Below are 24,054 nucleotides of genomic sequence, written 5' to 3'. Positions count from 1 at the left end.
TTTATCTCTGGGCTTCTATTCTGTTCCATTGATCTATATTTCTGTCTTTGTGCCAGTACCATACTGTCTTGATGACTGTGGCTTTGTAGTAGAGTCTGAAGTCAGGCAGGTTGATTCCTCCAGTTCCATTCTTCTTTCTCAAGATTACTTTGGCTATTCGAGGTTTTTTGTATTTCCATACAAATTGTGAAATTCTTTGGTCTAGTTCTGTGAAAAATACCGTTGGTAGCTTGATAGGGATTGCATTGAATCTATAGATTGCTTTGGGTAGAATAGCCATTTTGACAATATTGAATTCTTCAATCCATGAACACGGTATGTTTCTCCATCTGTTTGTGTCCCTCTTTGATTTCTTTCATCAGTGTTTTATAGTTTTCTATGTATAGGTCTTTTGTTTCCTTTAGGTAGATTATACTTCCTAAGTATTTTCATTCTTTTGTTGAATGGTGAATGGTATGTTTCCTTAATTTTCTCTTTCTGTTTTTTCAATTGTTAGTATTGGAAGCAAGGGATTTTCTGTGTGTTAATTAATATCCTGGCAAATTTTACTATATTCATTGATTAGCTCCTAGTAATTTTTGGTAGAGTCTTTAGGGTTTTCTATAATAGAGGATCATGTCATCTGCAACAGTGAGAGTTTTACTCTTCTTTTCCTATCTGATTCCTTTTACTTCTTTTTCTTTTTTTTTTGCTGTGGCCAGAACTTCCAAAACTATGTTGAATAGTAGTGGTGAGAGTGGGCACCCTTGTCTTGTTCCTGATTTCAGGGGAAATGCCTTCAATTTTTCACCATTGAGGGTGATGCTTGCTGTGGGTTTGTCATATATAGCTTTTATTATGTTGAGGTATGTTCCATCTATTCCTGCTTTTTGGAGAGTTTTAATCATAAATGAGTGTTGAATTTTGTCAAAGGCTTTCTCTGCATCTATTGAGATAATCATATGGTTTTTATCTTTCAATTTGTTAATGTGGTGTATTACATTGATTGATTTGCGGATATTAAAGAATCCTTGCATTCCTGGGATAAAGCCCACTTGGTCATGGTGTATGATTTTTTTAATATGTTGTTGGATTCTGTTTGCTAGAATTTTGTTAAGGGTTTTTGCATCTATGTTCATCAGTGATATTGGCCTGTAGTTTTCTTTTTTTGTGGCATCTTTGTCTGGTTTTGGAATTAGGGTGATGGTGGCCTCATAGAATGAGTTTGGAAGCTTACCTTCATCTGCAATTTTTCTGGAAGAGTTTGAGTAAGATAGGTGTTAGCTCCTCTCTAAATTTTTGGTAGAATTCAGCTGTGAAGCCATCTGGTCCTGGGCTTTTGTTTGCTGGAAGATTTTTGATTACACTTTCGATTTCCTTGCTTGTGATGGGTCTGTTAAGATCTTCTATTTCTTCCTGGTTCAGTTTTGGAAAGTTATACTTTTCTAAGAATTTGTCCATTTCATCCAAGTTGTCCATTTTATTGGCATAGAGCTGCTGTAGTAGTCTCTTATGATCCTTTGTATTTCAGTGTTGTCTGTTGTGATCTCCCCATTTTCATTTCTAATTTTGTTAATTTGGTTTTTCTCTCTTTGTTTCTTAATGAGTCTTGCTAATGGTTTGTCAATTTTGTTTATTTTTTTCAAAAAACCAGCTTTTAGCTTTGTTGATTTTTGCTATGGTCTCTTTAGTTTCTTTTGCATTTATTTCTGCCCTGATTTTTAAGATTTCTTTCCTTCTGCTAACTCTGGGGTTCTTCATTATCTCTTCCTTCTTCTAATTGCTTTAGGTGTAGAGTTAGGTTATTTATTTGGCTTTTTTCTTGTTTTTTGATGTAAGCCTGTAATGTTATGAACCTTCCCCTTAGCACTGCTTTTACAGTGTCCCATAGGTTTTTGGGTTGTTGTGTTTTCATTTTCATTCATTTCTATGCATATTTTGATTTCTTTTTTGATTTCTTCTATGATTTGTTGGTTATTCAGAAGCGTGTTATTTAGCCTCCATATGTTTGAATTTTTAACAATTTTTTCCTGTAATTGAGATCTAATCTTACTGCACTGTGGTCAGAAAAGATGACTGGAATGATTTCAATTTTTTTGAATTTTCCAAGACCAGATTTATGGCCCAGGATGTGATCTATTCTGGAGAAGGTTCCGTGTGCACTTGAGAAAAAGGTGAAGTTGATTGTTTTGGGGTGAAATGTCCTATAGATAGCAATTAGGTCTAGCTGGTCCATTGTGTCATTTAAGGTTTGTGTTTCCTTGTTAATTTTCTGTTTAGTTGATCTATCCATAGTTGTGAGTGGGGTATTAAAGTCTCCCACTATTATTGTGTTACTATTAATTTCCTCTTTCATGCTCGTTAGTGTTTGCCGTACATATTGCGGTGCTCCTATGTTGGGTGCATATATATTTATAATTGTTATATCTTCTTCTTCGATTGATCCTTTGATCATTATGTAGTGTCCTTCTTTGTCTCTTTTCACATCCTTTATTTGAAAGTCTATTTTATCTGATATGAGTATTGCGACTCCTGCTTTCTTTTGGTCTCCGTTTGCATGAATTATTTTTTTCCAGCCCTTCACTTTCAGTCTGTATGTGTCTCTTGTTTTGAGGTGGGTCTCTTGTAGACAGCATATATAGGGGTCTTGTTTTTTTATCCATTCAGCCAATCTTTGTCTTTTGGTTGGGGCATTCAACCCATTTACATTTAGGGTAATTATTGATAGGTGTGGTCCCATTGCCATTTACTTTGTTGTTTTGGGTTCACGTTTATACAACCTTTCTGCATTTCCTGTCTAGAGAAGATCCTTTAGCATTTGTTGAAAAGCTGGTTTGGTGGTGCTGAATTCTCTCAGCTTTTGCTTATCTGTAAAGCTTTTGAATTCTCCTTCATATCTGAATGAGATCCTTGCTGGATACAGTAATCTAGGTTGTAGGTTATTCTCTTTTCATTACTTCAGTACGTCTGCCATTCCATTCTGGCGCCTGGAGGGGTTTTCCTATTGATAGATCGCTGTTATCCTTATGGGAAATCCCTTTGTGTGTTATTTGTTGTTTTTTCCCTTGCTGCTTTTATGATTTGTTCTTTGTGTTTGATCTTGTTAATTTGATTAATATGTGTCCTTGGGGTGTTTCACCTTGGTTATCCTGTTTGGGACTCTCTGGGTTTCTTGGACTTGAGTGGCTATTCCTTCCCCATTTTAGGGAAGTTTTCAGCTATTATCGTCCTCGAGTATTTCTCAATGGCCCTTTCTTTTTTGTCTTCTTCTTCTGGAACTCCTATGATTCGAATGTTGGGGCGTTTCACAGTGTCCAGAGGGTCCCTGAGGTTGTCCTCATTTCTTTTGATCCTTTTTTTCTTTTTTCCTCTCTGCTTCATTTATTTCCACCATTTTATCTCTACCTCACTTATCCTATCTTCTGCCTCCGTTATTCTACTCTTGGTTCCCTCCAGAGTGTTTTTGATCTCATTCATTGCATTATTCATTTTTAATTGACTCTTTTTTATTTCTTCTAGGTCTTTATTAAACAGTTCTTGAATCTTTTCAATCTTTGTTTCCAGGCTATTTATCTGTAACTCCATTTTGTTTTCAAGATTTTGGATCATTTTTATTATCATTATTCTAAATTCTTTTTCAGGTAGATTCCCTATCTCCTCCTCTTTTGTTTGACTTGGTGGGCATTTTTCATGTTCCTTTACCTGTTGGGTATTTCTTTGCCTTTTCATCTTGTTTAGATTGCTGTATCTGGAGTGGGCTTTCTGTATTCTGAAGGTCTGTGGTTCCTTTTTGTTGTGGAGGATTAACCCAGTGGGTGGGGTTAGACGATTGGCTTGTCAAGATTTCCTGGTTAGGGAAGCTTGCGTCAGTGTTCTGGTGCATGGAACTTGATTTCTTCTCTTTGGAGAGCAATGGAGTGCCCAGTAATGAGTTTTGAGATGGGTCTATGTGTTAGGTGTGACCTTGGGCAGCCTGTATGTTGATGTTCAGGGCTATGTTCCTGCATTGCTGGAGAATTTGCGTGGTATGTCTTGCTCTAAAACTTATTGGCTCTTGGGTGGTGGTTGGTTTCAGTGTAGGTATGGAGGCTTTTGGACAGTCACTTATTACTTAAAGTTCCATGTAGTCAGGAGTTTTCTGGTGTTCTCAGGTTTTGGGCTTAAGTCTCCTGCCTCTGGATTTCAGTTTTATTCTTCCTGTAGTCTCAGGACTTCTCCAACTATACAGCACTGATAAGAAAACTTCTAGGTTAATGGCGAAAAGATTCTCCCCCGTTAGGGACACCCAGAGAGGTTCACAGAGTTACATGAAGAAGAGGAGAGGGAGGAGGGAGATAGAGATGAGCAGGAGGAGAAAAAAGGGGGACTCAAGAGGAGAGAGACAGATCTACGCAGCTGTCTGTTCCCAGAGTGTTCTCTGTAGCCCAGTCACCTACAAAGATTCACAGAATTGGATTGGGAAGAGAAGGGGAAAGGAGGAAATAGAGGTGTTCTGAGGTAGAAAACAGAGAGTCAAGATTGGGAGAGAATAATCTTTGGTTTAAAAATAGGGCTTCTTCTTCTTTTTTTTTTTTGTAAGGTTATAGTGTATTGAAAATGAAAATTAAGGAGTAGTAGAGGAGTACTAGAGGACTTTAAAAGAAATAAGAGAAAAAGAAAAATAGAAAATAGAAGAGAAAAAGGAAAGAAAAAAAAGAAGAAAAAAGAAAAAAAAAGAAAAAGAAAAAAAAAGAAAAAAAAGAAAGAAAAAAAAAATTTTTTTTTCTCCTAATTAAAAAAATCATAAAAATCTTCTTTCGAAGACAATGGGCTGCTTTTCTGGGTGCCTGATGACCTCAGCTAGCGATCAGAAGTTGTTTTGTGAAGTTTGCTCTGCGTTCAGTTACTCCTTTGATGAATTTGTAGGAGAGAAAGTGGTCTCCCCGTCCTACTCCTCCGCCATCTTGGCTCCTCCCCCTACTTTATTCTCTTCAGCAGTTATTTCCATCATTTTATCTTCCAGCTCACTGATCCGTTCTTCTGCTTCAGATATTTTGCTATTGATTATTTCTAGAGTATATTTAGTTTCCTCACTTGTGCTCTTTGTCTCTGTATGTTTCTTCTTTAATTCTTCAGGATCTTTGTTAATTGATTCTTGCATTTTCTCCATTCTCTTTTCAAGGTTTTTGATCATCTTTACTATCATTATTCTGAACTCTTTTTCAGGTAGTTTGCCTATTTATTTGGATTTCTATGTTTCTAGTTTGTTCCTTTATTTGTGCAGTATTTCTCTGCCTTTTCATTATTATTATTTTTTAATCTATTGTTTTTGAGGTCTCCTTTTCCCAGGCTTCAAGATTAAATTATTTCTTTTGGTTTTTTCCCTACCTAGGTTGGTCCATGGTTTATGGGAGCTTCATATAGGCTGAGATTTGAACTGAGTTCATTACCCCCCTCCCCCCCCCCCCCAGATAATCAGGGCTGAATGAGGTGATAATCCTGTCTGCTGATGATTAGGTTCATATTTTTGTCTTGTTTGTTGTTTGGATGAGGCATCCTGTACAGTGTGATATCAGTGGTTGGGTGATGCTGGATCTTATATTCAAGTGGTTTTATTTGTGCAAGTTCCTCGCTATTTCATTCTCCCTAAGGTTAAAGATGCTTACTCCTTGGAAGAAAAGTTATGACCAACCTAAATAGCATATTAAAAAGCAGAGACATTACTTTGCCAACAAAGGTCCGTCTGGTCAAGGCTATGGTTTTTCCAGTGGTCATGTAGGGATGTGAGAGTTGGACTGTAAAGAAAGCTGAGCACCGAAAAATTGATGCTTTTGAACTGTGGTGTTAGAGAAGACTCTTGAGAGCCCGCTGGACTGCAAGGAGACCCAACCAGTCCATCCTGAGGGAGATCAGTCTTGGGTGTTCATTGGAAGGACTGATGCTGAAGCTGAAACTACAATACTTTGGCCACCTCATGTGAAGAGTTGACTCATTGGAAAAGACCCTGATGCTGGGAGGGGTTGGGGGCAGGAGGAGAAGGGGATGACAGAGGATGAGATGGCTGGATGGCATCACCGACTGGATGGGCATGAGTTTGAGCAATCTCCGGGAGTTTGTGAAGGACAGGGAGGCCTGGCGTGCTGCGATTCATGGGGTCGCAAAGAGTCGGACACGACTGAGCGACTGAACTGAACTGAACTGAACTGAAGGTTATGTGTTCTCTGGTAGTCTAGGGTCTTAGAGTCAGTTCTCCCACTCCAAAGGCTTAGGGCTTGATCTCTCTTATTTTTTCCTTTGTACTTCCTGGAGTTTCACTAGCACCTAGGATGTGGCATGCAGAGGCTTTGTAGTCAGCACTTCAGATCAGAGCTCCTAGAGTGAAACGTCTGCTCTCAACACCTCAGCTGAATGGCCAAGTGCACAAGTGCTAAGCTGCCCCTCCCATTCTTTTCACTTTGGTAGCCATAAGTTTGTTTTTGAAGTCTGTGAATCTGTTTCTGTATTGTAAATAAGTTCACTTGTATCACTTTTTGGATTCCACATATTAGTGATGTCATATAATATTTATATTTCTGTTTGACTTATTTTACTTAGTATGATAATCTCAAGGTCTATCCATGTCTCTGCAATAATAGCATTATTTCATTCTTTTTATGACTGAGTAATATTATACTGTATATATTTACCACATATTCCTTATCCATTCATCAGTTGATGGACATTTATGTTGCTTCCAATTCTTGGCTATTGTAAATAGTACTGCAATGAACATTGGGGCACATATATCTTTTTGAATTATCATTTTCTGTGTATATAACTAAAAACAGAGCTACCATTATTGTTCAGTCACTACATCATGTCTGACAATTTGCAACTGCATGGACTTCATCACAGCAGACTTCCCTGTACTTCATTGTAATCTGGAGTTTGATCAGACTTAAATCCAGTGAGTTGATGATGCCATCTAACCATCTCATCATGTGTCACCCCCTTCTCCTCTTGTCCTCAATCTTTCCCAGCATCAGAGTCTTTTCTAATGAGTCAGCCCTTCGCATCAGGTGGCCCAAGTATTGTACCTTCAGCTTCAGTGTCAGTCCTCCCAATCAATACTCAGGGATCATTTCCTCTAGAATCAACTTGTTTGATCTCCCTACAGCCCAAGGGACTCTCAAGAGTCTTCTCCAGCACCACAATTTGAAAGCATAAATTCTTTGTTGCTCAGCTTTCTTTATGGTACAATTCTCACATCCGTACATAACTACAGGAAAAACCATAGTTTGAATAGATGGACCTTAGTTGACAAAGTGATGTTTCTGCTTTCTATAAGCTGCCTAGGTTTTCAGTAGCTTTCCTTCCAAGGAGCAAGTATTTTTTAATTTGGGGGCTGCAATCATGCTCCACAGCGATTTTGGAGCCCAAGAAAATAATTTCTATCACTGCTTCCACTTTTACCCTTTTACTTGCCATGAAGTGACAAGCTGGATACAATGAAATTTGTTTTATGTATATAGAGTTTTAAGCCAGCTTTTTAAGTCTCCTCTTTCACCCTCATCAACAAGCTCTTTAGTTCCTCTTCATTTTCTTCCATTATATGTCATCTGCATATCTCAGCTTATTGATATTTCTTCTGGCAATCTTGATTCCAGCTTGTGATTCATCCAGCCTGGCATTTTGGATGATGTACGCTCATATGGGGCTTTCCAGGTGGCACTAGTGGTAAAGAACCCACCTGCCAATGCAAGAGATATAAGAGACATGGGTTTGATCCCTGGGTATGGAAGATCCTCTGGATTAGGAAATGGAAACCCACTCCATTATTATTGCCTAGAGAATCCCATGGGCAGAGGAGCCTGGTGTGCTACACAGTCCATGGGGTCACAAAGAGTCAGACACAGCCGAAGTGACTTAGCACACACTCAGACTCACTTTGCATATAAGTTAAATAAGCAGTGTGACAGTATACAGCATTGATGTACTTCTTTCCCAATTTTGACCCAGTACATTTTCCCATGTCTGGTCCTAATTATTGCTTCTTGACCCATATACAGGTTTCTTAGGAGATAGGTAAGTTTGTCTCGTACTGGTTTTTGGCCTGTGAGCCATGAAGTATCATATCTCTTTAAGAATTTTCCACAGTTTGCCATGATCCACACAGTCAAAGGCTTTAGTGTAGTCAGTGAAGAAGATGTAGATGCTTTTCTGGAATTCCCTTGCTTTTTCTGTGATCCAACAAATGTTGGAAATTTGTTCTCTGGTTACTCTGCCTTTTCTAAATCCAGCTTGTACTCTGAAAGTCCTAAATTCATGTATTACTGAAGCCCAGTTTGAAGGATTTTGAGCATAACCTTGCTCGCATGTGAAATAGGCTCAATTGTGTGGTAGTTTGAGCATTCTTTGGCATTGCCTTTCTTCGGGATTGGAATGAAAGCTGACGTTTTCCAGTCCTGTGGCCGCTGCTGAGTTTTCAGAATTTACTGGCATACTGAGTGCTGCACTTTAACAGCATCACATTTAAGATTTTATATAGCTTAGCTGGAATTCCCTCACCTCCACTACATTTGTTCATAATAATGCTTTCCTAGGTCCACTTGACTACCTGCTCCACAATGTCTGGCTCTAGGTGAGTTATTACACCACTGTGGTTACACAGGTCACTAAGACCTTATTTGTACAATGACATACTTTATTTTTTTGGGCTCCAAAATCACTACAGATGGTGACTTCAGCCATGAAATTAAAAGACACTTGTTCCTTGGAAGAAAAGTTACTACTAACCTAGACAGCATATTAAAAAGCAGAAGCATTACTTTGCCAACAAAGGTCCATCTAGTCAAACCTATGGTTTTTCCAGTAGTAATGTATGGATGTGAGAGTTGGACTGTAAAGAAAGCTGAGTGCTGAAGAATTGATGCTTTTGAACTGTAGTGTTGGAGAAGAGTCTTGACTTGTTGCAGACGCTTGGACTGCAAGGAGATCCAACCAATCCATCTTAAAGGAAATCAGTCCTGAATATTCATTGGAAGGATGGATGCTGAAGATGAAACTCCAATACTTTGGCCACCTGATGCGAAAAACCGACTTATTTGAAAAGACCCTGATGCTGGGAAAGATTGAAGGCAGGAGGAGAAGGGGACGACAGAGGATGAGATGGTTGGATGGCATCACCAACTCAATGGACATGAGTTTGAGTAGGTTCTGGGAGGTGGTGATGGACAGGAAAGCCTGGTGTGCTGCAGTCCATGGAGTGCAAAGAGTCCAACATGACTAAGAGACTGAAGTGAACTTCTGAAAAAATGAAAAAGCAAAAAACTGTCAAGTGTTAATGTCATTGGCCTAGAATATTCTAAATATAGACTAATTTTTAAAATGGTGAAAGAGGGAATGGAGGTTGGTTAGAACATCCCAGCATTTATTGAAAGAGTGCTATTGGTAATTTGATATAAGTATAGAAGTAGAGATGTGAAAGACAAAAAACAAAACAAATATATCATTGTTTTATTCTATTTTTATCCATTGAAATGTTACCTTTTCCAAGTTACTGACTGTATTTGCCTATTAAAAGAAATTTAAGTCATAAATACTGGAAATGTCTTCAAATTGTGATAAAATCTGAGTGTTAAAATTGGTTGTCTTGACTGAGAACTAGATGGAGAAGGAGTAGGAGGATGTGGAGTACATCTCTCACCACAGATACATCAGGAATACACCTTCAGACACAGAATGCATGCAGAAAAATAGCTGAGAGCAGACAGGAGTACCTGACCAGCAGAAAAGAAACTCGGTAGGATGAAGGGGGAAACAGGAGTGTTAGTAGGACTGGACCTGCCTTCAGCGGGTGGGGGAACAGAAGCAGGGGTCTGATCCCCACATAGGGGTAATTGTCTGAGTCATATGAGAAATATTTAATGCTGAGAGTGAAACAGCTGATCTGTGGTAGCCTAAATGGAATGAGAATCAGACAGTCCTTGCCACAGGCATACATATCCAGGTGGTGCAGTGTGGCTGGGTGCTGGAGTTTAGAGGTTGTGGAGCTTTCTCTGGGCGAGGGCTGATGATGACTGCAGAGAGACAGATTGAGGGGATGTGAGGGAGAAGATTGTGGTGGGAAATGCCTGTGGAGGAAAACCAGGAAGCCATGGAAGAAAGACTATACTGCTGAGTCATGTGGGTAGGGAGTGAAGCCATCACCAAAGCCTCTCTCCCACCACAAGCCAGCATCTGTAGCTGAACAAAACAGAGGCTGGCCCATCAAACACCTAATGCACTGAACTACAGAGTAGGACCCCATACAGGGTGCCCCTTTAAGTGCCTGATGCACCGATGTACAGAGTAGGACCTCAGCCAGGTGGCCCCTCTATGTGCTTGATGTTCTGATCTATAGAGAAGGACCCCAGGGAAAGAAGTCCTCTAAGTGCCTGAATGGGCAGAGCTATGGAGAAAGACTGGCCAAAAAGGCCTTCTGATCGCCAGCTACAAGAGGCTAAAAGAAAGACTTTGATAGGGCTGTAATTCCTGCAGTGGAGGCAGTCCATGTACCTGCACTCATGATGCAGGCACCCACAATCTTCGTGTGCACCCTTGTGCTCAACTCTCACCGGGGCAGTGCTGCCACAGGCAAAAGAAGTCTTGTGCCTATGTGTGCAGGATTGCTTCAGTAGTGTCCAACTCTTTGTGACCCTGTAGACTGTGGCCTGCCAGGCTTCTCTGTCAGGGAGGGTGGTCTTCCAGTCAAAAATACTGGAGTGTATTGGCCAAAACTGGTTGCCATAACCTTCTAGAGCACTGTATTTCCTGCTGCCCTATCTGCTAAACCCTGCCGCCCCCACCCCCCCTGAGTACCTGGTGCTGCCAGAACCCCTGCAACCCAAGGAGCTTCACCACCTGCACACCTGGCCTTCACAGGGGCAAACCCAAGTCCTCCAGGGCAGCCTCAGGAGCAAACTCCTGGGGATGACCCACATGCAGAGGTGGAAAGGAAACCACAATTGAAACCCAGGGGCAGTGTGACAAGGAAGAAGCCCCAAAACCTCCCCACCAGCTGTGCAAGGTGTAAATTAAACCCATACAATTAGCTAGGCATACTCTGTGTCTATGGAATATATAAAACATCATTGAGAGCTCCTGAAAAAGAAAATGCACTAGTTCTGATAGCTGAAACATTGGAGGTAAGAACTCAGTTGAGTAGAACCGCATTAGAATCTGAACTGCCCCCACATCAGGTCCAGAGATCAGCACAGTTTTAGAGGGCATCCTAGGGAAGTGAAGTGGACTCTGACTCCCAACGAGGGAAAGGACTCTGATAGCAGTGACTTAAGAAAAGCATTTATTATTCTTATGTTTTGACTTGTTCTGTAGATTCCTTAGGATTTTTTCTCCAACACCCCCCAAGTTGTAATTGTTGATTTTATTGGCATTATGAAATCTAATTAAGCTTTTGAGCTTTTATTTTTTTCTCAGTTACACTTTTTATTGCTGTTATAAACCTCTGCTTCTATGTTGGGCTTTTGCAGTTCTGGGAAGTTTTTTAAAATTTTTTCTTCTTCTCTTTTTTTTTTTAATTTTAATTTTTTAAACCTATTATTTTTATACATTTATTCCTTTGTTTGCTTTTCCTACTGTTCTTTCCCCCTTGCAGTTAGTTTTTAATATATATAAATATTCTTTATCTCTCTCTACTTAGCTTTGCATATCTATTCTTTCTTTCCTTTCCTTTCAACATATTTGTTAGTTTTATTTTCATTGTTTATTCCCCAGTTGGCACCTCCCTTTAGTTTTGTTTTCCAGTTTATGCTTCACTTAGCTTTGTTCTTAACAGGGAGCTATAATTTTTGGTTTCCTTTGTTAGCCAGGTCAATGTAGTGCACTTTATTTTTGTTGGTCTGTTTTGACTTTGCTCATGTGTGTATATATATCCCTTTATTTTAATTATTATTTGCCTGATTTTGTAACTGTCACTTGTCTGGGGTTCATCTTTGGTTTCTTGTTTTTGGATAATTGTTTTAATCTCACTTAATGCCATAACAAACCACTTGTGAAATCTTCGTTCCTGACCAGAGATCAAGCCCTGAGCCTTTGAGTGGGAGCACTGACTCCAAGACCTTAGACTACAAGAGAAATAAGCCTAGGGGGTATCAAATAGTGAGAACTCACACAAAGGAAACCACTGGAATACTGGCATCACTGGCATCACTCAACCACCAATATCACCCTGTGAGGACGCCTCATCTAAACAAGAAACAAAAAAAAGTACAAACCCTATCATCAGCAGACAGGATTACCACATCACTCAGCCTTGCCCATTAGAGGAAAAACAAGCAAACAAACAAACAAAAACTCAGCACAAATCTCATCTTATATGAAGCTTACACAAACCCCTGGACCAACCTTGGGAAGGCAGAAACCAAAGGAAGAAAGGATTCAATCTTGAAGCCTGTGAAAAGTTCACCTCAAACACAGTAAGTTAAAAAAAAATAATGAAAAGACAGAGAAATACTGCACAAATGAAGGAACAAACTAGAAACACAGAAGTCCAAATAAAAGAAGAGGAAACAGGCCAACTACCGGAAAAAGAATTCAGTATAATGATAGTAAAGATGATAAAAAACCTTGAAAACAAAATGGAGAAAATCAAGAATCAATGAAAAAAGACCTAGAAAAATTAAAGAATAAACATGAGGAGACAAACAACACAACTGCTGAAATTAAAAATACTCTAGAAGGAATCAATTGTAAAATATCTGAAGCAGAAGAACAGAACAGTGAGCTGGATGATAAAATGGTGGAAATTACTTCTGAAGAGCAGAATAAAGTAAAAAGAATGAAAAGGAAGTAGAATAGTCTCAGAGACCTCTGGGACAGTGTCAAATGCACCAACATTCGAATTATAGGGGTTGCAGAAAAAGAAGAGAAAAAGAAAGGGTATGGGAAAAGTTTTGAAAAGATTATAGTTGAAACTTTCCACAATATGCAAAAGGAAATAGTCAATCAAATCCAAGAGGAACAGAAAGTCCTATAAAGGATAAACCCAAGGAGAAACATGCCAAGACACATACTAATCAAACTAACAAAGACTAAACACAAAGAAAGACTTTAAAACCATCAAGGGAGAAGCAACAAGTAACATACAAGGGAAATCCCATATGCTTAATAGCTGATCTTTCAGCAGAAATTCTGCAGGCCAGAAGGGAATGGTAGGATATATTTAAAGTACTGAAAGGGAAAAAATCTACACCAAGGTTACAGTAGCTGGCAAGGATCTCACTCAAAATTGATGGAGAAATTAAAAAAGGTTTTCAGACAAGCAGAAGTTAAGAGAACTCAGTATCACCAAAGCAGCTTTACAACAAATGTTAAAGGGACTGATATAGTCAAGAAATAGAAGAGAAGAAAAAAAAATCTAAAAAATCAACCCCAAACAATTAAGAAAATGGCAGGCAATAGGAACATATATATCAATAATTACTTTAAATGTAAATGGATTAAATGCTTCAACCAAAAGACACAGACTGGCTAAATGGATACAAAACCAAGACCCATATATATATGCTGTCTACAAGAAGCCCACTTTAGAGCTAAAGACACAGATAGACTGAAAGTGAGAGGATGGAAAATTATATTCCATGCAAATGGGAAGCAAAAGAAAGCTTTAGTAGCAATGCTCATATCAGACAAAGTAGACCTTAAATTAAAGAAGATTGCAAGAGATAAGGAAGGACACTACATAATGATCCAGGGATCAATCCAAGAGGAAGACATAACAATTATAAATATCTATGCACCCAACATAGGAGCACCTCAATACATAAGATAAACACTAATAAACATAAAAGGAGAAATTGACAGTAACACAGTAATAGTAGGAGACTTTAACACCCCACTCACACAAATGGGCAAATCATCAAAACAGAAAATTAATAAGGAAACACAAGTCTTAAATGATGCATTAGATGAGATGGATCTCATTGATATCTCCAGGACATTCCATCCAAATGCAGAAGAATACACTTTCTTCTCAAGTGCACATGGGACATTCTCCAGGAGAGACCACATCATAGGTCACAAGTCAAACCTCAGTAAATTTAAGAAAATTGAAATTGTATCAAGCATCTTTTCCAACCACAATGCTATGAGACTAGATATCAATTACAGGGGGGAAAAAGTGTAAGAAACACAAACACATGGAGATTAAACAACACGTTTCTAAATAACCAACGGGTTACTGAAGAAATCAAAAGGGAAATAAAAAAAATTTCTACCAACAAATGACAGTGAAAAGCTGACAATTCAATACCTATGGTTTGTAGCAAAAGCAGTCCTCAGATGGAAGTTTATAGCAATATAAATCTTCAAAAAATGGACATAGAAGGAACCTACCTCAATATAGTAAAGGCCATATATGATAAAACCTACAGCAAACATTATTCTCATTGGTGAAAAACTGAAAGCATTCACCCTAAGATCAAGAACAATACAAAGGTGCCCACTTACCCCACTATTATTCAACATTGTTCTGGAAGTCCTAGATATAGCAATCAGAAAAGAAAAATAAAAGTAATCCAGATCAGAAAAGAAGTAAAGCTCTCACTGCTTGCAGGTGACATGACACTGTGCATTGAAAACCCAAAAGATAGTATCAGAAAATGACTAGAGCTAATCAGTGAATTTAGCAACGTTGCAGGATATGAAATCAAGACACAGAAATCACTTGCATTTCTATATACTAACAATGAAAAATCAGAAAGAGAAATAAGGAATCAATCCCATTCACCATTGCAACAAAAATAATTAAATATCTAGGAATAAACTTACCTAAAGAGATAAAAGAGCTATATGCAGAAAATGCTAAGAACTAATGAATGAAATCAAAGATGAACTAAACAGACGGAGAGATATTCCATGTTCCTGGGTAGGAAGAATCAATATTGTGAAAATGACTACCCTACCAAATGCAATCTAAAGATTCAATGTGATCCCTATGAAATTAACAATGGCATTTTTCATTGAACAAGAGAAAAAAAAAATCACAATTCATATGGAAACACAAAAGACCTCAAATAGCCAACACAGTCTTGAGAAAGAAAAATGGAGCTGGAGGAATCAACCTTCCTGACTTCAGATTATACTACAAAGATACAGTCATCAAGACAGTACAGTACTGGCACAAAAACAGAAATATAGACCCATAGAACAAGATTGAAAGCACAGAAATAAACCTATGCACCTATGGGTACCTTATTTTTGACAAAGGAAGCACGAATATATAATGGGGCAAAGACAGTCTCTGCAATATGTGGTGCTGGGAAAATTGGACATGTACATGTAAAACAATGAAATTAGAACACTTCCTAACACTATACACAAAGATAAACTCAAAATGGATTAAAAATCTAAATGTAAGATCAGAAATTAGAAAACTCTTAGAGGAAAACATAGGCAGAACACTCGACAATATAAATCAAGGCAAGATCCTTTATGACCCACCTCCTACAGTAATGGAAATAAAAACAAAAGTAAACAAGTGGGACCTGATTAAACTTAAGAGGTTTTGCATAGGAAAGGAAACTATAAACATGGTGAAAAAACTACCCTCAAAATGGGAGAAAATAATAGCAAATGAAACAACTGACAAAGGATTAATTTCCAAAATATACAAGCAGCTTATACAACTCAATGCCAGAAAGACAAATGACCCAATCAAAAAGTGGGGAAAAGACCTAAACAGATATTTTTCCAAAGAAGACATACAGATGGCTAGCAAGCACATGAAAAGATGCCCAACATCACTCACTATTAGAGAAATGCAAATCAAAGCTACAATGAGATATCACCTTCCTCCCATCAGAATGGCCATCATCAAAAAGTCTACAAACAACAAATGCTGAAGAGGGTGTGGCAAAAAGGGAATGCTCTTGCACTGTTGGTGGGAATGTAAATGCCCATGGAAGACTGTATGGAGATTCCTTTAAAAAGTAGGAATAAAACCACCATATGAACCAGAAATCCCACACCTATGCATGTACCTTGAGGAAACCAGGGTTGAAAAAGACACATGTATCCCATTGTTCCTTGAAGCACTATTTACAATAGCTAGAACATGGAAGCAACCTAGATGTCCATTGACAGATGAATGGATAAAGAAGTTGTGGTACATATATACAATGGAATTGTTCTGATGAGGTTCAGTTCAGTTCTGTCACTCAGTCGTGTCCAACTTGAGGTGGATGAACCTAAAACCTATTATATAGAGGAAAGTGAGTTAGAAAGAGAAAGTTAAATATCATATTCTAACACACATATATGGAATCTAGAAAAATGGTACTGAATTATTTATTTACAGGGCAGCAATGCAGAAACAGACATAGAGAACAGATTTATGGACATGGGGAAAGGGCAGGAAAGGGTGAGATATATGGAAAGAGTAACATGGAAACTTACATGATCATATGTAAAAAACATCCAAAGGGAATTTGCTGTATGGCTCAGGAAACTCAAACAGGGGCTCTGTATCAACCTAGAAGGGTGGGGTGGGGAAGGAAGATAGGAGGGAGATTCAAAAGGGAGGGTGTATATGTATTCCTATCACTGATTCATGTTGAGGTTTGACAGAAAACGAGTTCTGTAAATCAATTATCCTTCAATTCAAAATAAATTAAAATAAAATTTAAAAAATTTGTTGTCTCTTTTCAGTTTTAGGGGGAAATTTCAAGCAAAGTCTTCATGTATTATTTGAAAGTACTCTTCAATGTTTGATTTAAGTTGATGTACTTAAAATTACACTTGAAAATTTCCATAATTAATTTAAAATTAGTTAAAATTAATAATGCCAATATTTTCCTTAGTTCATATAGTCTGGTATCTTCTCTTCAACAATGCCAATGATAAAAAAATAATAAAAATTTTTAAAGGATTTAGTTATTCAATAAATTAAAAATATGTTCAAAGAGAAAATGACTTTAAAAAATGCCACAGCAATTAATCACTATTCTTTTTAAAATATGTGAGGGTGGACTTCGCTGGTGATTCAGTGGTTAAGACTCTGCACTTCCACTGCAAGGGGCACTATCACTGATCTCCAAACTCCCTTCATGCAGACAAAAAGAAAAAAAGAAAGTGAGACAATAACTTGAAAAGGCAGCAGGTAAACTTATTTTCTTCAAGAGAGCCTAAAAGTCTGAAGATCTTTTTCAGAAAGTTTTCCTGTGTTTATTCTTTTAAAACTCATTAGTGCTGTGCTTCATATTTACACAATTTGCAATAAGAAAAGATATATATATGTCAAATATATGTATATATGTCATATACATATGTCAAATATATAACTTATCTAAGAAGCTCACAATATTCCAAATGATTTTTTTATGTGGTCTATTGTAAGGGGCTTATTTTGAGGACTGAAATCAAAATAGACCTTCTTCCTCTAGGATGGAAAAATAGCTACTGGAATTTTTTATAATTAGCAGAGGGCCTTAACACTTTTGTTGTTGTTCATTCACTCAGTTGTGTCCAATTCTTTGTAACTCCATGAACTGTAGCTCGCCAAGCATCCCTGACCTTCACCATCTCATGTTCAGTTGTCAGTTCAGTCACTCACTTGTGTCCAACTCTCTGCATACCCCATGAACCACAGCATGTCAGGCCTCCCTGTCCATCACCAACTCCTGTCCATCACCAACTCCCTGTCCATCACCAACTCCATGATGACATCCAACCATCTCATCCTCTGTCGTCCCCTTGTCTTCCTGCCCTCAATCTTTCTCAGCATCAGGGTCTTTTCAAATGAGTCAGATCTCCACATCAGGTGGCCAAAGTATTGGAGTTTCACTTCAACATCAGTCCTTCCAATGAACACCCAGGATTGATCTCCTTTAGGATGGACTGATTGGATCTCCTTGTAGTCCAAGGGACTCTCAAGAGTCTTCTCCAACACCACAGTTCAAAAGCATCAGTTCTTCAAAGCTCAGCTTTCTTTATAGTCCAACTCTCACATCCATACATGACCACTGGAAAACCATAGCCTTGACTAGACAGACCTTTGTTGGCAAAGTAATGTCTCTGCTTTTTAATGTGCTATCTATGTTGGTCATAACTTTCCTTACAAGGGGTAAGAGTCTTTTAATTTCATGGCTGCAATCACCATCTGTTGACTCTGGAGCCCAGAAAAATAAAGTCAGCCACTATTTCCACTGTTTCCCCATCTATTTGCCATTAAGTGATGGGGCCAGATGCCATGATCTTGTTTTCTGAATGTTGAGCTTTAAGCCAACATTTTCACTCTCATCTTTCACTTTCGTCAAGAGGCTCTTTAGTTCTTCTTCACTCTCTTCCACAGGGGTGGTGTCATCTGCATATCTGAGGTTATTGATATTTCTCCCGGCAATCTTGATTCCAGCTTGTGCTTCTTCCAGACCAGCGTTTCTCATGATGTACTCTGCATATAAGTTAAATAAGCAGGGTGACAATATCCAGCCTTGATGTACTCCTTTTTCTATTTGGAACCAGTCTGTTGTTCCATGTCGAGTTCTAACTGTTGCTTCCTGACCTGCATACAGGTTTCTCAAGAGGCAGGTCAGGTGGTCTGGTATGCCCATCTCTTTCCGAATTTTCCACAGTTTATTGTGATCCACACAGTCAGTGTCTTTGGCATAGTCAATAAAGCAGAAATAGATGTTTTCCTGGAACTCTCTTGCTTTTTCAATGATCCAGCAGATGTTGGCAATTTGATCTCTGGTTCCTCTGCCTTTTCTAAAACTAGCTTGAACATCTGGAAGTTCACAGTTCACGTATTGTTGAAGCCTGGCTTGGAGAATTTTAAGCATTACTTGACTAGCGTGTGAGATGAGTGCAACTGTGCGGTAGTTTGCGCATTCTTTGGCATTGCCTTTCTTTGGGATTGGAATGAAAACTGACCTTTTCCAGTCCTGTGGCCACTGCTGAGTTTTTCAGATTTGCTGGCATATGGAATGCAGCACTTTCACAGCATCATCTTTTAGGATTTGAAATAGCTCAACTGAAATTCCATCACTTCCACTAGCTTTGTTCATAGTGATGCTTCCTAAGGCCTACATGACTTCACATTTTAGGATGTCTGGCTCTAGGTGAATGATCACACCATCGTGATTATCTGGGCCATGAAGATCTTTTTTGTACAGTTCTTCCATGTATTCTTGCCACCTCTTCTTAATATCTTCTGCTTCTGTTAGGTCCATACCATTTCTGTCCTTTATTGAGCCCATCTTTGCATGGAACTTGCTCAAGCTCTTGTCCACTGAGTTGGTGATGCCATACAACTGTCTTGTTCTCTGTCGCCCCCTTTATCTTCTGCCTTTAATCTTTTCCAGCAGCAGGGTCTTTTCTAATGAATCAGTTCTACACATAAGGTGGCCAAAGTATTGTAGTTTCGGCTTCAGCAACAGTCATTCCAATGAGTATTCAGGATTAGTTTCCTTTAGGATTGACTGGTTTGATCACTTTGCAGTCCAAGGGAATCTCAAGTATTCTCCAACACCACATTTCAAAAGCATCAATTTTTTGGCACTCAGACCTTGTGGTCCATCTCTCACATTCATACATGACTACTGGAAAAACCATAGTTTTGACTGTTTGAACCTTTGCTGGCAAAGTAATGTCTCTGCTTTTTAATATGCTGTCTAGGCTTGTCATAGTTTTTCTTCCAAAGAGCAAGTGTCTTTTAATTTCATGGTGGCAGTCACTATCGGCAGTGATTTTGGAGCCCAAAAAAATAAAGTATGTTACTGTTTCCCTTATTTTCCCATCTTTTTGAAGTGAAGTGATGGGATTAGATGTCATTATCTTAGTTTCTTGAATGTTGAGTTTTAAGCCAGCTTAGCATTCTCCTCTTTCACTTTCTTTTTTTTTTTTTTTTCCTCTTTCACTTTCATAAAGAGGCTCTTTAAATTCTCTTTGCTTTCTGACATAAGGGTGGCATAATCTGCATATCTGAGGTTATTGATATTTCTCCTGGCAATCTCCTGTGTTTCATCCAGCCTGGCTTTTCAGATGATGTACTCTCCATAGAAGTTAAATAAGCAAGGTGACAATACACAGCCTTGACATACTCCTTTTCCAATCTTGAAAGTTTCTGTTCTTCCATATCTGTTTCTAACTTTTGCTTCTTGACCTGCATACAGGTAGCTCAAGAAGCAGGTCTGATTTTCATATAACTTTAAGAATTTTCCACAGTTTGTTGTGTCAAAGGCTTTGGCACACATTCAAAGTCTTTGGCATTATCAATAAAGTAAAAGTAGATGTTTTTCTGAGATTATCTTGCTTTTTCTATGATCTGACTGATATTTGCAATTTGATATCTAGTTCCTCTGTCTTTTCTAAATCCAGCTTCAACATTTGGAAGTTCACTGTTCACGTACTGTTGAAGCCTGGCTTGGAGAATTTTGACAATTACTTTGATAACATGTGAGATGAGTACAGTTATGTGGTAGTTTGAACATGCTTTGGCATTGTCTTTCTTTGGGATTGGAATGAAAACTGACGTTTTCCAGTACTGCAGCCACTGCTGAGTTTTTCAGATTTGCTGGCATATGGAATGCAGTACTTTCACAGCATCATCTTTTAGGATTTGAAATAGCTCAATTGGAATTCCATCACCTCCACTAGCTTTGTTCATAGTGATGCTTCCTAAGGCCCACTTGACTTCACATTGCAGGATGATTGAATCTAGGTGAATGGTTACAACACTGTGGTTATCTTAGATCTGAGGTCATGAGATCTTTTTTGTATAGTTCTTCTGTGTCTTCTTGACACCTCTTCTTAATATCTTCTGCTTCTGTTAGGTCCATACCATTTCTGTCCTTTATTGTGCCCATCTTTGCATGAAATGTTCCCTTGGCATCTCTAAGTTTCTTGAGGAGTCTTTCCTTTCAGAAGAAGTCTTCTCTAGTCTTTCCCATTTTCTTTTTTCCTCTATCTCTTAGCATTGATCACCGAGGAAGGCTTTTTCATCTCTCTTTGCTATTCTTTGGAACTCTGTGTTCAAATGGGTATATCTTTCCTTTTCTCCTTTGCCTTTAGCTTCTCTTCTTTTCTCAGTTCTTTGTAAGGCCTCATCTTAAAACCTTTTTGCCTTTTTTTTTTTTTTTGTGGACAGCCTTGATCACTGCCTCGTGTACAATGTCACAAACCTCCATTCATAGTTCTTGATGCATTCTGTCTTTCAGATTTAATCCTTGAATCTATTTTTCATTTCTACTGTATAAGGGATTTGATTAAGTCATACCTGATTGGTCTAGTGGTTTTCCCCACTTTCTTCAATTGAAGTCTGAATTTGGCAATAAGGAGTTCATGATCTGAGCCACAGTCAGCTCCCAGTATTGTTTTTGCTGACTGTATAGAGCTTCTCCATCTTTGGCTGCAAATAACACAATCAATCTGATTTCGGCATTGACCATCCGGTGACGTCCATGTGTGGAGTCTCCTCTCGTGCTGTTGGAAGAGGGTGTTTGCTATGACCTGTGTGTTCTCTTGGCAGAACTCTGTTAGCCGAATTAGACTGGTTCAGTTTAAATCAAGGGCTGCTGTTTCTTTCATAGAAACCTAAATTATTAGGGAATTGATGTTGGAAGAACTTTATTTGATACTGTGGGCTCCTTAGAAAATATCTGATAAACAGAAAAACTATGGAATATATATCACAAAAGAGATAAGTCTAATTCATATTAATGTCAGTGAAATTCACTGTCCTTATTGGTACCACTCAATTTATAATTGTAAAAATAATTCTTATTATTTATTAGTAGACATATGTAGGATCTTTAAACCTATTACATCAATTTTTAACCAAATGACTGATTTTCCCATATTATACAGACATAGTATTTATTGAAAATATCTTTAAATTAAATATAATTCTGATAATCAGAGATAAAATGGTAAACATTTTAATTCTTTGAGAGAAAATATATTGGTTTATATAGACCTTATCTACTATTATGTTTCTCTTTGTTATTTTAAGGAAGACTTTATCAAAACTTCTACAAAGCTTTATCTTTTTTGTTTATAAATATTTATCATTTTATCTTAGTAAGACAAAGAATTTGATTTTTTAAGTAAATGAAATGAGAAAGTTAAAACTTCAATCAAACCCAACTAACAGACAAAAATCCTTGTAAAATAATTTACTCTTAATTTTCTCTCATGAAACCTATTAGAAAAGAAGGTGGCATAGCCAATAGACTTTTTCCTTTGTTACAATTTTAACTGAGAATGACTATATATGTATATTTGATATGTATAATATTTTTAATATATTAAATAATATATTAATATACAGTGTTGGTAATATATTAAGTGTATACTTAACGGGCATGTAAATTTTTTTCTTCAAAGATAAGCTGCTATAATTTTTTTTTAAGTCTCAGAGGTTTGCTGCTACATTATGAAATAAGCAGATCAACCAGTGATATTCCAACTGTAAATTACTCAAGAAGTGGCATCAAAGCCAAATATTTTTTGAAAGCTTTCATTTGAAAAGGTGTAAGTCTGTTTCTGAGTCTTTAACTACTCTTTCCCATTATGTTAAAACAGATACAAAGTTAGAATTTGTACTTTAAAAACAGATTTGTATTCATTATTTTCCCCTGAAATTATGTTTAGAATTACGTTAAAAAATAACTATACTTGTTTCTTAAGTAAGAGTTAAGCCACTTTTTGTTTTTAAAGCAAGTGCAATGCTGTTTCACTGTATCGGGTATGAAGTAGTTAATGAACCTTGGTAAGAATTTATTCATAGCCTCTGGGAATATTGATGACTTTCTACTATAAAGAAAGAAATGTCACGACTGTATCAGCAGACATTCAGGAAAATATGTGCTGTGTGTTTTTCGGTTGACCTTTGTGTTCTTCAGTGCCAGTCCTGGACAGCATTTGTAAAGCTCTTGTAAGGAAATGGTAGTAGCTGAATGGGTGAATCAATAACGTGTTGGATCTATACACAGTCCTAGAGCTAAAATGATCCACTCTGTTGATCCTTTCATTCTCAGCTTGAGTCCACACTGGGTTAAAATAGGGCTAAACAGGAAAGCATCGACCTCTACAAGTACACAACATTTTTACAAGTGCTTTCTCTACTTCCACTCCAATGCAAAATGATAGCTATAGCCCTTGACAACCCTAGAGTATTCAAGATGTCAGAGAATATAGATTCATTCTAAGAAGGTATGGGGGCGTCCCTGGTAGCTCAGTCAGTCAAAACTGCCTGTAGTGCAGGAGACCCAGGTTCAGTCCCTGGGTCAGGAAGATCCCCAGGAGAATGAAATGGCAACCCACTCCAGTATTCTTGCCTGGAGAACCCCATGGACAGAGGAGCCTGGTGGGCTACAGTCCATGGGGTCACAAGAGTCGGACATAACTTAGCGACTAAACCACCAAACCACTACTGAAGAAGGTATAAAGGAATTGACCTCTAACCAAATTGAATCAAATAATTCTCATATTTGTCAGGATTGTGAATCTGCCAATTCCTCTGAACTTACTAAGAAAGTCTATTAGAATGGAAAATCTGATTTAATCTGAAAATTGTATTTAGACTTTTGTTGGTAAAACTACATGATATAAATAATTTTGAAGCTAATGTGATAATATTAAAAATTACTTTAAAATTCTGTGGATGATGTCCTTATATATAAAACAAACATGAAGTATTATATTATTGGCAAACAGACTTTTGCAACTCCTTGAAAATCTTGCTATGGGTCAGTTCTACTGATTGCATCATGTTTTACTTTAGAGCCATGATGGTTGATAACCAGGCTGGTTGAGTGACCAGAGCAGGAAATATGGGTAATGTGTATCCATATTTAGCACAACCTTCGGATGCTGACTTCTGTTTGTCAGGGAAACATCCAGTCTCAGATAAAGAGGAATAAATAATAAGTTGTTCATACTAGTGTCCTTTCCTCTGATCTGTTGTAGGACTCCCTATTGACCAGTGTCCCCAGAACCCAGAAGGGGCAGAGATCTTTTTTTTCCTGTGTGATGAGCCAGTCTGTCCAGGTCAGAGACAGAGAACAGGTGGCTGAGGTTGGAGGACAAGTCTGGTGGGGAGGGAGATCTCCAGCATGTTGT

At 37.9% G+C, this 24,054-nt stretch overlaps 1 long non-coding RNA gene across 1 annotated transcript in view; it reads right to left on the bottom strand.

Moving 5' to 3' along the window:
- The window catches only part of LOC122429068, a 15,847-nt gene extending 10,882 nt beyond the window's left edge, over positions 1-4,965 (bottom strand). The window contains exon 1 of the long non-coding RNA XR_006265913.1: positions 4,940-4,965. This is a non-coding gene — a long non-coding RNA (uncharacterized LOC122429068). The remainder of the gene's footprint in view (positions 1-4,939) is intronic.
- Between the last annotated feature and the right edge of the window lie 19,089 nt (positions 4,966-24,054).

The sequence above is a fragment of the Cervus canadensis genome, chromosome 28 (genome assembly GCF_019320065.1).
Source record: "Cervus canadensis isolate Bull #8, Minnesota chromosome 28, ASM1932006v1, whole genome shotgun sequence".
Classification (NCBI taxonomy): domain Eukaryota; kingdom Metazoa; phylum Chordata; class Mammalia; order Artiodactyla; family Cervidae; genus Cervus; species Cervus canadensis.
This window is presented reverse-complemented; position numbering and strand designations above follow the sequence as displayed.